Source organism: Anopheles merus, chromosome 3L (assembly GCF_017562075.2).
Source record: "Anopheles merus strain MAF chromosome 3L, AmerM5.1, whole genome shotgun sequence".
NCBI lineage: Eukaryota > Metazoa > Arthropoda > Insecta > Diptera > Culicidae > Anopheles > Anopheles merus.
This window is the reverse complement of record NC_054085.1, coordinates 30,464,595-30,475,685: the sequence shown is the minus strand read 5'-3', so window position 1 is coordinate 30,475,685 and position 11,091 is coordinate 30,464,595.

Below are 11,091 nucleotides of genomic sequence, written 5' to 3'. Positions count from 1 at the left end.
TTATGTGCATGTTAGTTGAGTCGAAAATTTAAAATATATTTGCATTTTTAGTTGTTTTCACTTCAATTTAAAATAACTTTTATACTTTCCTGCTTCCTTCACGACGCTGGCTAGCTTTATAAAGGTTTCTTTTCCCTAAAAATGACACCAACAGTACCATTATTTTGTTTTTTTTTTACTGTCCATCTCTTATTCTACCCACTAACGCTCTCTATTCTTTAGCAGTGGCATTTTTCCGTTTTTGTGTGTGTGTGTGTGTGTGTGTGCTCTCTAACAGTTCAATTCCGCATACCGCTTGATGTACTTTGTGCTTGCCAACCGAACCGTACGGCACAGCACGGGCGCCGAGCCCTGAATGTCCTTTTTTCATCTTTTCCTCAGCTCTAGCTCGATGTGCACACTCACACATTTTTCTTCTTTTGCCTTCTCGCTCGCTCTCTCTTTCTTGCTCCCTCTCTCTCTCTCTCTCTCTCTTGGCGGTAACGCGCTTTGCTTCCGTTTGTTGCTTCGATTTTGCACCCCTCGCACGCGGTATCCGGTTTCACCCTGCACGCGAAGCTGCCTCTAATCCGACCGAAGAGAATGGAGGAACGGGTCGAAATGGTGAAACACACACACACACACATATAGAGAGAGAGACAGTGTTGTGCAGGCGCGATACGCAGCACGGTTGAGAAGGCAGAAAGTTTGGTGTCCTTCCGGCCAAAACAGGGAGATTGGGTGGGAAGCGAAGCGTTGTCGCTCGTTGGTTGGTCGGTTTGTTTGACTTGGGCCGGTGTCGGTGTATGTGTGTGTGTGTGTGTGTGTGTGTGTGTACAGGGAAGTCGCACCCTTCCTGTTCTTCTCCTTCTTCTTCCACTTCTTTTCACGTTCGTTCGCTGCTTGCGGGTATGGCGGTACAACGGGTGGCGGCGTTGTGTCACCCTCAAGGCAACGCCATTATGTTTATGTTTGCCTCCGCGCGCGCGTCTCTTCCCCGTTTGCCCCTGCCCTACCCTCCCCATTGAGTTTCGAGATTGACCTGCGCTTTCCCGGCCTTCTTCTCGTGGCAGTTGATGATGATTGCTCCTTTTCCCCGTTTTGCTTGCACAACAGCACACTCACATCTTCTCCAGATCTCTCTCTCTCCCTCTCTTTCTATCTCTTTCGCACAAGCTCTATCTTTTCTAACGGGAATTGCTTCCCCCTCACAGCACAACAGAAGAACCTTTCGTTTGAATGTTCCTAAAGGTAAAGCGTTCCATATATACACAAACACACAAAAAAACAGCAAAACCGTAATGGAAGCGAAACACGGCACCACAGAACAAGGTGAAGGTATATAAGCACACCAAGCAGATGCACACTTACATCTTTATCACACATACACCGTGTTCCAGCCGGGGGTGGGGTGGAAGCGGCAAGGACATGTCGTGTCGGCAAATACATTTGCGTCATCTTCACCAAAGAGCAGGCGGATGGATGGATGGTGACAACGCTTGGGGACACGGGCAGCGGGAAGGGAGGAGAGATGGGACACATCAGCTTATTTGTCACATCAGCTTCTGGCATGCTCGGTACCTTTCTTGGAGATTGGAGATTGGAATCGAAATTGAAATCAATGACACTTTCATGGAGCGCCATGGCGCGCGTGTGTGTGTGTGTGCTGTCCTTTGGCTGTGGGTTTTCTTTGTGCGTGTTGTTGCTGTTGCTGTTGTGCGACGTTGTATAATGTCAGCCTGTCTCTTGGTATCTCACGACTACCTCGTCTTGTGTCTTATGTACCATGTGTCGCCCAAGCGGAAACAAGCACACATGTGGAGTTGTCCTTTCGCCATTCGAGCATCCGGTTATTATGCCAACAGAAGCCAGGCGAGTTGTTTGTACGAAAGACACGAGGAGGGGGAGGAGTGGAGCGCTCCAACTCTTGCTCCAACGTGTCCATCCATCCAGGTTACAGCGCCCTGTCTTTCCTTCTTTCAACTCTGGCCTTCGACTCCAAAACGAGGCGTTAGCTTTTACACACGTGAACGTACACACACACTTTGGCAACCGAAAATTAGATTTCCAACCCCAAGGGACAACGCTCTTCAAAAACACAAAATGGCACACATTATCAACAGCACCCGGACCTCAGGGGGTTGGGTACAACAAATTTTTGGGGCGACAAAGTTTGTTGCTTTCCACGATTCACATAGAAAAGAGGCGGCAGCACAACTTTACTCACACGTACACACTTTATGGTCCCATGAGCTAGTGTGTGTGTGTGTGTGTGTGTGTGTGTGTGTGTGTGTGTGTGTGTGTGTGTTTAAAAGCTTTCCATTTTGTTCAATTAATCCGATGGTGTGTCCCTCGGCATGCTTCAAAGCGGTGTCGGGTTCCTTTCATCTGCACCTGTCGCTCTGTTCCATCCAACGTTCCTTAATGTTCTGCTGTGTGAAAGGGAGAAAGCATCGCTAGTAATTTCGGGGCATACACGGGCGAGGGCGCAGACACGGGTAGGGACAGTGCACAACGACCCACATCGAGGGGGGGTGAAAACCTATTTGATGGAGGCGCCTGGTGATGGAAGTAATAAAAGTAGGATTAACTCCGCACACCACATCGGGCCCCGTCCGATCTTCTCTCAATTTACCGCCTTGCCAGGGGGGGGGGGGGGGGAGGGGCACACTGGTGAGACCGGATAAAGTTGCGAAAAGCTGCTCCACAAACCCGTCACTCTCACATATGCTAATGCTTTGCTGATTACACACAATATGATGCTGTTAGCGTGCATCATCTCGCCGTTCGTTGCCATGGTAGCCTTTATGCTTACCCTTGCAGCAAAAAAAAAGCTTCCTTCACACATAAACACACACACACATCGTGTATAATTACGAGAAAGTTCGTTTGGTGGGTTTGAGGCGTCCTTCGCCCTGCTCCACTGAGGGGTACGGGTAGAAGGGGTGAGACAAACACTCTCTCTCTCTCTGTTTGGTCACGGCAAACCGCACGGTGTGCTTTACGGTGTTGGATTTACACTTGGCAAAGTGTTCGGCGAAGGATTGGAGTTTTTTTTTCCCGTGGCGGGGGCGAAATGGGGTTTATGATGGGGGGGATATTGGGTGGAAAAGTTTTCCTCCCTCTGTACTTTGGACGGTCGATTAGTACTTGGACTTGGGCGAGTGTTTTCGCGTTTTGGGATGTGTATGTGTGTGTATGTAATTATTTATTTCTTCTAACATGTTTTTTTTCTTACAATAAATTAGGGCAAAATTTCGTAAAACACTTAAGCAAGATAAAATGTATTTATTTGCTTCTTGGAATTTTTCTTGGAACTTTTTTAAGGATTTGATTCTTTCAAGACGATTAAATCACTTGTTTTGAATGAGCTGAATTATAGGTTCCATCATTTTTAGAGCAAATTACATAAACTAAATTTTGAATAAATGTTTAAAGAGAAGGTTTGTGTTTAAAAAAAACTTATCTGTTAGGAAATTACGAAATAATACTTAATATATCAGACATATATAATATATTCAGACATAATAAATAATCATTTAGCAATACGAGCTTTTTGGACCGTTACTCCTGAATAAAAAAAAATCATTCAAGTGAATAGCTTATCAATTTTTGCCAGTTTAAAAAAAAACTTTTGCTAATGATTATGAAAAATTGAGTGGAAGAGCAACGACCTAAAATAATTGATGATTTAATTGAATTTTTTAGGTGTTGAAATAATCGTTTACAGAAAAAAATGTGACCAAGTTCCCAACTAAAACTCAACTCTATGTAATGTCAACGGGTGTAACTGATTAATGTAGCTCTAATGAAGTATATTATTGTTAACTGCTTATTATAATGTTCTATTTAATGGTAAATCTTCTTGTAGGATTATTTAACAGAATTTCACCGATGCGATGGTTTTAATGGTAATCAGGAGCAGTAAAACATTTTAAAACAATGACTGAAAATATTGATCATTTTCGTGATTTTGTATGTGCCTTAATTTATCCTCATAATCCGTGTCTAAGATGGATTTTGTCAGACGTCTGTAGACCAAACACTAACACAGATAATTCCTTTTTATAAACATCCTTTAAAATGTAACTATATAAGTCTACGTGCAAAAATAACTGTACGACCTTGCCAGGTGCTCCTGTCGGAAGTTACCCGGAATTTTCGCCATGACGGACGAATCAATTTATCTATTTCTCCTCAGTTTTCGTGACGAAATTGTTGCAGCAGAGCTTTTTTGCCTCATGTTGGTCGATGGGACACAGCTCGAGGATGTTAAACCGTTTGGCATACTACGATGTCATATCAAAATTCAGCCGAATTTATACTTCAAATGATCGAATTGAGTGTTGACGTCATTGCTTGCCGCTGCGAAGCCAGTGGACGCTTTGAAGTTTTGCTTTTTGATATGTGTGTTCATGTTCCACAGGTACTATTTTACTGTTTGACCGGTTGCATCGACCTGCCAAGGCCAAGCTAACGCAGCAATAAAGCCACACAGGTTCCTCGATCTTCATTTTCAGCTTTCATTGGAACCTTAAGTCACTCAGGGTCGTCATCCATTCGGTATCAGCCTTTCTTTCGATGCTCTGATTGTTATCTAATAGTACAAATATGTTGTAGATGTCGAAACAGGCTTATACGACGTCCACAAACTGCCACACAGAGTCCCTTTTCAGATGCTACAGGGTGCCGTTCATTGATCTCGCACGCTCCTGAACGAAGTTGCGTCAAATGTTGTCTGCTGACTCATACCATTAACGTTTCATTAGTGCGGGTAAAGATAAATCTATTAAAAATCAACAACATTTGTCCATTTTTTTTTAAACATAAACGTTACATGTAAATATTATAGATTACGTGTTGATTGATTGTTTCACATTCATGGAGCGCATTAAATTGCCGTCGGCAATCATATGCGCAATACTCTTCGCAATCGAAGTCAAACGCACATCACGTCATAACGAAAAAATTGTGGATTTTTATCACCATTCTATTCGGTGGCATATTTTTAGAAAAAAAGGAACAAATGCTTCAGAAATCTCTAATACAGGATTTTTCAATTTGATAATTTTATTTATTAAAATGCTATACATCTAATTTAATCCTCATTTCTTAACAAAACAACAAACAAACATTGCGCTCATTTGCAACAGCATTAGCAAGGACAATGATAAAACACACACCCAAAAGGGTACATCACGCAAAAGGATACAAACCCAACACACGCGGGATAAGCAGCAGGCTAAAGAGACCTCCCCGATGAGCCGCTCCCGGCTAATGTAATCCCATTTCGAGCCCGAGCACGGACCCCTCGCTCGGCGCTACCTTTGAACCCGGTGTCTTGCGAACGATGTACGGGCCGATCCGATCAAATTGAGCATGTTTTCTTAAACCGACGACAGAAAAGGGATTTAGGTGACCTTATCTGTCGCAGAATCGCAGGCACCCAAAACCTTGCAGAAGAAGAAAGCAACAAAAGCAGCACACAAAAACACAGAGATCGATTAAACGTAAACGACAACGAGCACAAAACGTTCCCGGTATGGGATGACATTCGGCAATGTCATCGGCCGTTCAATTGAGCATGAGCACCTTGATTGCTTCGGGTGCATGTGCGAGTGGGATCTTTAACAGAAAAAAAAGGAAAAGTAAAGCTTAAGAAGTCGATACTCGAAGTACTTAAAGTGTATTGTTCTCTGCAAAAGATTTTATTGTTGTAAAGAAGAAGAAAAAAAAAACAAATACACTTTAAGGCACTTGAAGCAAGCAAAGCAAGCAAAACAACAGCAAAAGGATGCAAAGCACAAACAAGCGAACATCAACGCACACCGAACAAATCGTTTCCAAATGCAAACAGTAAACTTGCAGCATAAAGGACACGGGAGCCAACCGGTTAAGGACGATTGAGTTGCACCCAGTGTTGAGAGGATGCGTGAAGGATCAGTGTGCGTGATCGGGAAAGAAGAGAGAGTGTGTGAGAGAGAGAGAAAGAGAAAGAGAGAGAGAGAGAGAGAGAGAGAGAGAGAGAGAGACTAAAGCACAACAACACAACTCAAGCTAGAATTGTAAAGCCGTAGGATTAAGAGCCCTTTCCTTCCACCGGTTCCTCCTGAAAAGGCATCCCTTTTTTCCATCTCGAAAATCTGGTATTGCTTACAGGCAGGCAGACTTGCTTGGATGAACGATCGGTTTAATTTTCACAAACAACAGAAAAAAAAGGATACGCAAAGAGACGAAACACGTACACGTACGTCAATATATGTCTCGAGGGCGTCAATTCTTGTTTCGGTAGGAGGGTTTTTTTTTTGTTGCATTTTCTGCGTCCCACCGCTTCTTCTTCGCACTCCAAAGGGCTGAAGGCGCACACCCCTTCTATCCCGACCATCTGGGCGCTGCTAATGAGTGTACGTGTGTGTGTGTGTCTGTGCAGTCAGTGGCAAATGTAATCGCTTCTGGCGCTTTCGGCGGTTTCGGCTCCGGCTGCTCGATAATCCTCGACGTTCGAGACTCACTCTGTTTACTTTGTGCCATTTGTGCCTGAACCTACTTGCATGGCCGTAGTTACATGCTTTTTGGCGTATTTCCTTTCTTTTTGTGTGTGTGTGTGTGTGTGTGTGTGTTGTTATGTTTGTTCCACAACAACTTTGTGCTGTGCCGTTGTGCTCGCACATGTACACTCCTTCTGGGTTGATTTAACTGTTTTTTTTGCTTTTTTTATTACAACTCTCTCTTTAATACACACACACACACACACAAGAGTGCACACTACAGATGGTTGGTAATTGTTCGATGGTGCATGGGTGCAGCTCGGGTTGAGACATCAAACGTTTGAGACACACACACACACACACACACAGCAACAGAAGCTGTGCCGATCGCTTTGCCGGCAGGCATTGTGGTGTGGATGCATTAATTGCATCAACCCACGTCCCCCGGTACCTTTCCACCACTGCTTTTACTCGATTGGCATTGTTTGTTTTTTTTGTTGGCAAGCTTTCCGGCTTAATGCACTCCCCTTTCGCAAGCAAGTTTGGGGAGTTGGGTGGCGGTAGTGTAATTAAGTAATCAGTTTGTGGCTCCACCAGTACGTGTGCTGTGTAATTTTTTGTTTTATTTTTTATTTTCTCCTTTTTTGAACAGAAGGCAATTTTGGGTATGTGCAGTTGTGTGATATGCGACAAATAAATGGAAAAGCATTGAGCTACTGTGCAACTTTTTCGGTGTTGTATTTTTGATGCTGCTAATTAACTGTGAGAAAGTGAATATCGTTGGTGAGAAAAATCGATTTACATGATGGTGCAGTTACACATTTTTAGAGCTGTTTCGCGTTCGTTCAAGTTGTGTTTATAATTTCATCTCTTTATTGGCTTGTTGATGGAGAGAAAGTCTCTCAAATTCACTCACATTGACAGGGCAAGGAGAGAGTTAAAATATTTAACAGAGTGTTATTGCGAGTAGGTATAATTCTCATTCATTTATTTATTATTTGTATGTAAATCTGATGTTCTGGTTTTGTTCTAAAATTCTGGTTTTGTTTTTCCTCAAATAAAAAAAATCCTCAAACATGCTTCATATTTCAGAACATTGTGCCGTTCATGAAATCAACTATTGCTAACAGAGCTTTTGGGGCGGCCCCGTGGTACAGTCGTCAACTTGCACAACTAAACGACATGCCCGTCGTAGGTTCTAGCCTAGACTGGACTGTTCCCCCCGCAGTAAGGACCATGGAAGAATAAGTCTCGATAGCCTTTATAGAGGCCGGCGGGGCATATCCGTGTAGGACGTTGCGGCAAATAAAAGAAGTAAAAAAGCTTTACAAATGTCGCCAATAAGATTTTGCCTCCTTTGGTATCCATTATTGATAGTGTACTTTTAAAACACATTTTTACTCCAATGTACCTTTTGTAAGTAAACAAGTTGCCCCTGTGAAGAAATAGCAAGAAATTAACTAAATATTTAGCTAACACTGAAAGCCAAGCCCACTAGAAGTGGTACAGACAGGCCTTGACCGACAGCGGTTCTTTTGTGTCGAAGAAGAAGAATAAGAAGAAGAATAGTACAGTACAATAGAACCTTGTTTTTATGTATATTATTATGTTTAAAAGTCATCCAAAGCTACAAAAATCAATCGTATTATACTTTAAGATGTTTGTAAGAAATCTGGACGCTGCGTGGCGTTCCTGATGATTATTTCTTAAATTATTGATATTTTCAATGATTCCAAATAGTATAAGTTTAATAGTATAAGCAGCAACCAGATGAGCTTATTTTGTTTTATTAAACTTTGACACGTTTTAAAATAGGTTTTTTAGTCAGGGCAACAATCAAAGGCCTCTTTCGGAGCTGCTTTAAGTGTTCTTCTGTCTCCTGAAATCTAGAGAACTGAAGTTTGAAGTCATTTCCTGCGTTTGAGTTCGTTGGCTGAGACAAGCGTAATGTTTAGAGGCTAGATGCAATCGTCTTCTCCGTGATGCCTCAACAGCGATACAGCGTACACGCATTAGATCGTTGCGTGGTGGCTTGCATCTACTCGGTATTTGGCACCAAGCCTTACAACATAAGTATCGACTGTCCTGTGCTGTTTTCGTGGATTCACCTGTACGTGCTTGCTAGGACCTTTCGTCGTCGAGGATTGCTGGCTACTGGTTTCCCCATGCTTTGTATGTGCCGACTACTATTGTTGACTCTAGATGAGCCTAGAATCAAAAGGATAGAATGACATTGTAATCTGAAGAGACTTTTAGTCCCTTCACAAATATGCGTTAAACATTAGGGCTTTCTCGCTTCAAAAATTAGACATTTATATTCAATTTTTGCTAGTAAACTCCTCATGTAAAAAAAATATTCATGGACGGCCCATACTAAAGGATTCGTAAGATAAATTTTTCTCCATTTCGGCATTAAAACTGCATTCAAATTTTCTGAAATGCGTGTCATTTTTTAGAGCAACATTTGAAACAATCGATTAAATATGAGTATGTCGATTAGTTTGATATTTTTCTCTTTGAATCTTAAGAAAAAAGGCTTATTATTGTTCTTTTCAGGATTAAAAATTTGGCCGCAACGCAACGTTGGCCTTCTCCATCGTGTTCTACCAACAACGAACTTAATAGCCAGCGTTCGATTTTATACATCCAAACACTTGGTAAACTCAGAGAATAGCAAAAAAAACACACACACGTTCACATAACCCTCGCAAGCGAATGAACGGTTTTTTATGTGTGTGTGTGTTTGTGTGTACACTTCCGGTCGCCGGTGCTGGAGCGATCGCTTTAATAACATAATTAAGTAGTTCTCCATCACTTGCCTTGAGGATACGTCAATCATACGCCGACATTTCATTTTTCATAAGAAAAAAAAAAACCAGCTGAACAAGCATCGGCCACCGTTTAACCGAGAGCTCGTGTGATTCGAGATGAATGCCCCGCTGTACGGCCTTCCCCTTGCCGCTTTTTTTTTTGTGCTCCGAACGAAGGAAATATACATTTCATTATGCTCGGGCATTTCATATTTTCGCGCCCCGAACCGCCAGACCGGACGCGCTACGGAAAGGTACACACGAGCCCCGCCAGGGCACTGGAATAAAGCAGCAAGGGCGTATCATGGCAAAGGCAAAAACATAAAATCCATCGTCGAACATTCAATTGTACCGGTACCGGGCGATTGAACTATGCCGGCGCAGCCTGGCAGCCGAGAGGGCCCAGTGGTGCAACTGGCCACTCGAACGCAAACAGCCTACCAACACCACTGGCCACTCACCTTCCCTCTGCACCGTGCCAGTGCCCTGTTGGTGGAAACCCTCTTTGCGCGGCCCTTTGTGAAATGATACGATTAATCCCGATCTCGATCCTTTTGCGTTCGTTTTGTTCGCTGTACTTGCGCGTAGGCTTGATTACGCGCGTAATGCACATGGTGTGTGAGTGCGCGCTTGCAGAAGGTGCCAAGTGTCCGTTCGTGCCAAAAACGGACGAAGCGTAAAGCGGGAACAAAAGGGACGCCACTCACACACCGTGTGAGGGATGGATTTTTTGTTGTTGTTTGCTGGCCTTATTTCTTTCCACTCCACTCCTGTTTAGACGGAGTGCGTGTGTGTGTTTCGGTCAACCGATTGTCCAAGATATGATGTAAAGCAATGGATGGTATGCGGAGTGGAAAAGAAAAACCTGTAATAGGATACGTTTCTGTGTGCGCTAATCTTTTCTGGTACATCTTTATGGATGTGTTACTTTTTCCATTTCGGCATGCAGATGCAGGAGGAGCAAATGATCGAACGCTCAGCAGCGATCGCTTTCAAGTGCTGATGGTATCTTCTCAACCGTGTAGCGCTGGATAGGAAATGGAAGAGATTTAGGAGATTTTTGGAACATAAAGTTAGAGAAATTGAAGGTTTTGTGTGAGGCTCTTATCTAAAATGGATTGCGTTTTATTTCGCTTTTGTAGGTGAAACCATAAGGTAGCGAAGCATGATTTTAGCACGTCTTCAGAGTGTGTGAAGTGTTTAACACACTAATGGGTTTTTATTTGAGTTTGAATTGCAAAATTAGTTGTGCCTATTTAAACGTTTTAATCGTACAAAGATTGACTTGTTGATGGGTAAACCTATGCTAGAATTGCATACATTAATGCACTAAACTATTGTGAAATATATTCACTAAAGTGCTGGATTGTGACATTAGCTTAGTATAAATTTGATGAGAATGAGAAGAGTGCTCTTTAATCGCCGGTCTTTTTGCAACTGTGTATTCGTTTGTCCCATAGTTCATTACACAATTCATTACAACGTTCATTCGTGTAGTTCGAGCAGTTCATTTCATGCAGTCCAAATTAGTCAAGTAGTTTTATCTATATTCTATGGAACTAATCCTTCTAATTCATATGTGTTTTCTTATTTGAAATTCATATTCGAAATATTAATGTTAACCCAAAAACCAACTACTATAAAGCTTCAACTTGTTTTCCCATTTTCTTCGTTCATGCCCGTTCTCTGTAACAGATTGTTTAGTACCCAACAATTAGCGGATGAAATTGTCACTTGCTCCTTGTAGTAGATCAACTATATTTATCCTTCCACTAAACTTTTGCTAGATATTAGAAAAAAATGAAAGAGTAAAT